Below are 6,000 nucleotides of genomic sequence, written 5' to 3'. Positions count from 1 at the left end.
CTAAAGGAAATCAATCCTGAATATTCATTGGAAGCACTGATACTGAAGTTGAAGCTCCAATATTTTCACCACCTGATGTGAAGAGCTCATTGATTTGAAAAGACCCTGATGCTGGAAAAAATTGAAGGTAGGAGGAAAAGGGGACGACAGAGGATGAGATGATTGGATGGGATCAATGACTCAGTGGAAATGAGTTAAGCAAAAGCTCCAGGAGATAGTGAAGGACAGGGAAGGCTGGCGTGCTACAGTCCATGGCTTGCAAAGAGTCAGACATGACTGTGACTGAACAACAACAAGAAGTGGAATGGTGGTCAAGTAACTCAGGGAGAGAACATATTGCATGAGAGAAGAGCAAGATGTGAAAAGAAATAAAAAACCCTGGGAAAGAGCTATACATAGTTGAGTTGTGAATGAGCACTGAAAAGGGCCAAGAAATGGGAAACCACGATTTGTAATGTCACAGACATCAACAGAAGACAGTATTCCAAAAAGGTGGAGGGATCAATAGAGAGAAAATGTTTTACATCCCAGATCATATAGTTGTTCATTAGGAGGACACTGGTGTTGTTCATGAGAGCATTTCACATGGTTTCAGATGACAAACCTATTAATATTCAAATGTGTGAGAGGAGATCAAGATGGCAGAAAAGATGGATGTGGAGCTCATCTCTTTCAACAAATAGATTAAAATTACATTTACAGATGGAACAATTCTCACAGAATAACCACGCAACTCTGGCAGAAGATTTCATACGACCAAAACACGAGAAAGACCACGATGTAACTGGGTAGGATAAAAGTAAAAACAATAGCAACAACAAAACTAGGATGGGATCTGTGCCCCTGGGAGGGAGCTGTGAATGAGAAGAGGTTCCCTGGTAGCTCGGCTGGCAAAGAATCTGCCTGCAATGCAGGAGACTCTGGTATGATTCCTGGGTTGGAAAGATCTGCTGGAGATGGGATAGTCTACCCACTCCAGTATCCTTGGGCTTCCCTGGTGGCTCAGACAGTACAGAATCCCCCTTCAATGTGGGAGACCTGGGTTCAATCCCTGGATTGAGAAGATTGCCTGGAGAAGGGAACAGCTGCCCACTTCAGTATTCTGGATTGGAGAAGTCCATGGACAGAGGAGCCTGGCATGCTACAGTCCATGGGGTTTCAAAGAGTCAGACATGACTGAGCAACTTTTAATTCACTTCCCTTGCCTTCACAGATGAAGGAGCCTCCTTCATCTGTAGCGAAATGAGCTGGGACAGACAGGGATCTTTGGAGGAGAGTATAGCAAGTAGCTTGCAGGAGGCAGAATGGAGAGATACCAGCATACCTGGTTCTGACCACCTCCATGCTTTACCCTGCACTCACTGCCTCGACTGTCCTCAGAGTGTGCTGATAATCTGCACTGGATGTTGAGTAGGGCCTCCTCTTTGGCATCACAGCCCTGGGTCTGCTCCCAGTTGTTGGGAGTAGAAGCCCCTGATCTGTTTCTGAGCTGCAGAGTTGGGTAGGTGGGTTGGGAGCATTTCCTGAGAGAGGAACCACTGAGTATTGCTACATAGTAGCCATCTATCAGCAAGAGCGTATCTACTGGTTTGTGGGAGCTGGGTGCTGAACAGCTTCAGTAGTCAAATGGGAGAAAGCTGGGGTTGGCTGCACAGAGACAGCCTGAAGGGACTAGGGTGTGGCCCAGACCAAAACTGGGAGGAGTGTGCAAAATGGAGCCCAGGTTCACCACAGAAGCCCACTGTTACCACACACATGTGAAGAGAGGGCCCCTGGCACCGCCACAGCCGCCTCCTTCTCAGCAAGCTCACCGTGGTCAGGGCTCCACCTCTGCAACTACTGGGAACAAGAAAGCAGTTGCCCCAAACGTGGAGGCAGGGCTGAATCTGAGCCCTGTCTTGTGACTTTGTGATGTTGGTGGATTTACGCTGTTAGTGCCTTGGTAAGTTCAGTGCCTGTGGGACATCCAAGAAGATTAATGTTCCTGTGGGTGAGGTGGGTCTGGAGTTGGCAGCTGTGAACATTGGGGCCATGTGCCCAGGGAGGCCAGGCTGGGGCCTCTGCTAAATGTTTAGCTCCTGTGACATGTCCAATTGAGTGACTATGTGACTGCTAGTACCTGGTACGCAGATCTGTGCCTATGCATCTGTGCTGATGGCTTTCTGAGGGACATATGGGCCAATTCCTTGGATTCCCATGGCTGAGGCAGGACTGATGGCAGTGCCAAGAATAGGGTATTTTGTGGGCCCACACAATGGGTGACAGACAACGTCACAGACTCAGAAGGAAAGGATCACAGATGGCTTTTGGAAGGTAGGAAAGGCAAGGAAATATTCTCCTCTGAAACCTCTGCTAAAGCATTTGACTATGGATCACAACAAACAGGAAAATTCTAAAAGAAATGGGAATATGAGACTATCTTACCTGCCTCCTGAGAAACCTGTATGCAGGTCAAGAAGCAACAGAACTGGACATGAAACACTGGACTGGTTCAAACTTAGGAAAGGTCTATAACACAGCTGTTTATTGTAGTCCTGCTTCTTTAACTTCTATGCAGAGTACATTATGTGAAATGCCAGGCTGGATGAATCACAAGCTGGAATCAAGATTGTTGGAAGAAATAACAACCTCAGATATGCAGATAATATCACCATAATGGCAAAAAAAAGCAAAGAGGAACTAAAGAGCCTCTTGATGAAGGTGAAAAGGGAGAATGAAAAAGCTGGCTTAAAACTCAGCATTCAAAAAACTAAGATCATGGCATCTGTTCCCATCACTTCATAGCAAATAGAAGGGGGAAAAAATGGAAACAATGGCAGATTTTATTTTCTTGGGCTCTAAAATCACTGCATATGGTGACTACAGCCATGAAATTAAAAGACATTTCTCCTTGGAAGGAAAACTATTAAAAATCTAGACAGCATATCAAAAACTAGAGATATCACTTGATGGACAAAGGTCTACATAGTCAAAGCTAAAGTTTTTTCAGTAGTCATGTACAGATTTGAGAACTGGATCATAAAGAAGGCTAAGCGCCAAAGTACTGATGCTTTCCAAGTATGGGGCTGGAGAAGACTCTTGAGACTCCTTTGGACAGCAAGGAGATCAAAGCAGTCAGTCCTAAAGGAGATTAACCCTGAATATTCATTGGAAGAACTGATTCTGACGCTCCAATACTTTAGTCACCTGATGGGAAGAGCCGACTCACTGGAAAAGACCTGATGGGAAAGATTGAAGGCAAGATGGATGGCATTTTTAACAAACTCTGGAAGATAATGAAGGGCAGGGAAGCCAGCTGCAGTTCCTGGGGTTGCAAAGAGTAGCAACTGAAGAACAACTAAACCACTTCAAGGGATCAGCCCTGCTGAAACTTTGTTGTTTAAACCACTAAGGAAGGAACTAAACAGATAGAGCAGTTGGGAGGGTGAGAGGAGGCATTCAGTGGTCAGAGGTATTAGTGTAAGATTCCTGTAGTTGAGATTGTGTTGATGAGATTTAGGGTGTGGTCCTCAGAGTAGGATGGAGGTGAAAGTCATTTCACCCAATTAACTTATTTGGTTTTTTTTAAAATAATCCATATGGCATAAAATTCACCCTTTTAAAATGTACAATCCAGTGGTTTATATATATTCACAACACTGTGCAGCCATGACTACTATCCAGTTCTAGAATTAAATACATAGATTTGATTGACTAGTTTTGCCCTCATATACTATAGCACTTTAAAAAAATGCTCCATTTGCTTCTGCTGCAGCTCTTAGAGACTGAGAGGCATAAGGAAAATTTTCATGAGAAAATATTGAGTATGAAGAATTCTTCTGAACATATTTATTATACTTGATGCACTTGGCCAAATGGAGACGTGCCTCCTGTCGATTCACCAGGTTTGTGACTGTGGTGCTGTGAACCCTTTCAGTGGAAGGCAGAGGACAAAGTAGGAAGACACACCCTGGCTCCCTAGCAGAACTTCCCTTGAAGATCGGGGCCAGGAGACTAGGAGTTGGGGGAGTGTGGCCCTCAGCTTCAGCAGTCCCCAGGAATGCTAGGGCACAGCCCTTCTGCAGCAGGTCTTTGGGGACAGATAAACCCCTGACACCACACTCAGCGATGGGCCTGTCTCACCCTCCTGGTAGGAGTCCCAGTGGAGGTCACCTCTCTCATGCACTGCACCTGTTCCCTTCCAGGAGGACCATGGATGGACTAGTCTTCTCCCTCTTCCCTCCTGGGTGCGGGGGGCTCTCCTCCTCTGGGCAAGTGTTCGTTTGCTCCCAGAAGACTTCCTATAACTCATAAATTATTTAGAAGCAAATGTGACCTACCCTGAGCTGATTTGAGGTTGTTTATATTCTTTAACTCATTTGGTGTGAATATTCAAACATATCACAGTAGAAGTTTTGCATTGGGTGTTAGGCAGTATATGATAATTGGCATGAAATTGCCTTTCTGAAAATCCTGAAAATTCTGCTCTTATGCACAGTAAATCTAGCCCCAAGAATTTTGGATAAGGGAGTGTGTTAAGTTGCTCATTCATGTTCAACTCTTTGTGACCCCATGGACTGTAGCCCACCGGGCTTCTTTGTCCATGGGATTCTCCAGGCAAGAATACTAGAGTGGGTTGCCATTCCCTTCTCCAGGGGATCCTCCTGACCCAGGGATCGAACCTGTGTCTCCTGCATTGCAGGCAGATTCTATACCATCTGAGTGGCCCACTTATTTTATAGCCACTGCTCACTGGGTAGTACTCACTACGTACAGGGCCTTACTTATTTCCATATTCCCTATGATGCTCTGCATGTCACAGGCCCTCACTGAGCCTGACTGAATGCCACTCTGACGTGTGCTCTCACTGGGCTAGGGATTGATGACATTTGTCTTAGCTTGGGCACTGAATTAACATCACCAGGCTTGAAAGTCACAGTATTGCTTACCAGGGAAAGACACTCTGCCAACTGTGGCTAACTGTGAGCACAGCAGGGCCCTGAGGAAGAAACGGTGGCCTCATGCCATTCTGGCTATTCATGGAAAGGGCCAGGTGTCACCAGAAGGTGGGAAAGCTCGTTCGCCAAGGCCAGCTCATGCTACCTAGATGGACTATTCCTTGCCTCCATGATTCAAAAGAGAATAAACCAATTCTTCCTTGAGGCCACGAAATGGCATGAACAGGCTGTGTAGGTAGAAGCATTTCTTGTTTACCCTGAAACAGAGATTTGGGCTCTAGGGTAGAGACTGAAGCCTACAAAGCTGGAAATTGAAATGTCTGCTTAGTCCATAGAATGCCCTGCATCAAGGCTTTGGGGCCACCCCCTATGGACTCTCCATGTGTGACTTTAATGTGATATGATTATGAAACTATCTCTAGCTTCCCCTGCTCCCCAAATCAAAGCCACAATGAATAAAAGGACCCCATAATAATTTCTGTATATTTTGGTAACAAAGGAAATGACTGTTGATGATAATAAAAACTGCTATTCATAAATTCGCACCCTTTGTTGCCATTTATAAAAGAGACCTTTTATTGTAAGCTCATTAGTAGCTGAACTTTATTTTGTCAAAATAAATGGAGTCAAGAGAGATGATGTTTCATCTTTAATATGGCCGTTCAACAACAGTGCCACTATCCTGAGTTTCAGATGAATTTAATTGAAACATAATGAACAAAATTAGTTGTTTTATGCAATTAGAATCCTATTTAAATAGGTTAGAAATTGAATAGGATGAGAAATGTGTTTGACTTGAGTTTCCTCAAGATGGACTCTCTAGGCCGCCTCTGCCTCCTGGTTTTCTCTCCTCACTGAATAAGACACTAATATTTTTGGAATTCAAGTATAATTTTGACTTGCCAAGTTTCCCCCCCAGGCAATAGAAAGGGCAGTGGGAACCAGTCACAGAGAACTAAGGGAGAAAACATTCTTCTAGCTCAATGAGGAACAGTCCCTTGCACATCTGAACTCCCTTCCCTTCTGAGGTAAGAAAGAGGTTATTATTGAGCAGTGTCTAACC

Source organism: Capricornis sumatraensis, chromosome 6, assembly GCF_032405125.1.
Source record: "Capricornis sumatraensis isolate serow.1 chromosome 6, serow.2, whole genome shotgun sequence".
Lineage (NCBI taxonomy): Eukaryota > Metazoa > Chordata > Mammalia > Artiodactyla > Bovidae > Capricornis > Capricornis sumatraensis.
The sequence above is the reverse complement of the archived record's forward strand: the minus strand, read 5'-3'. Positions refer to the sequence as shown.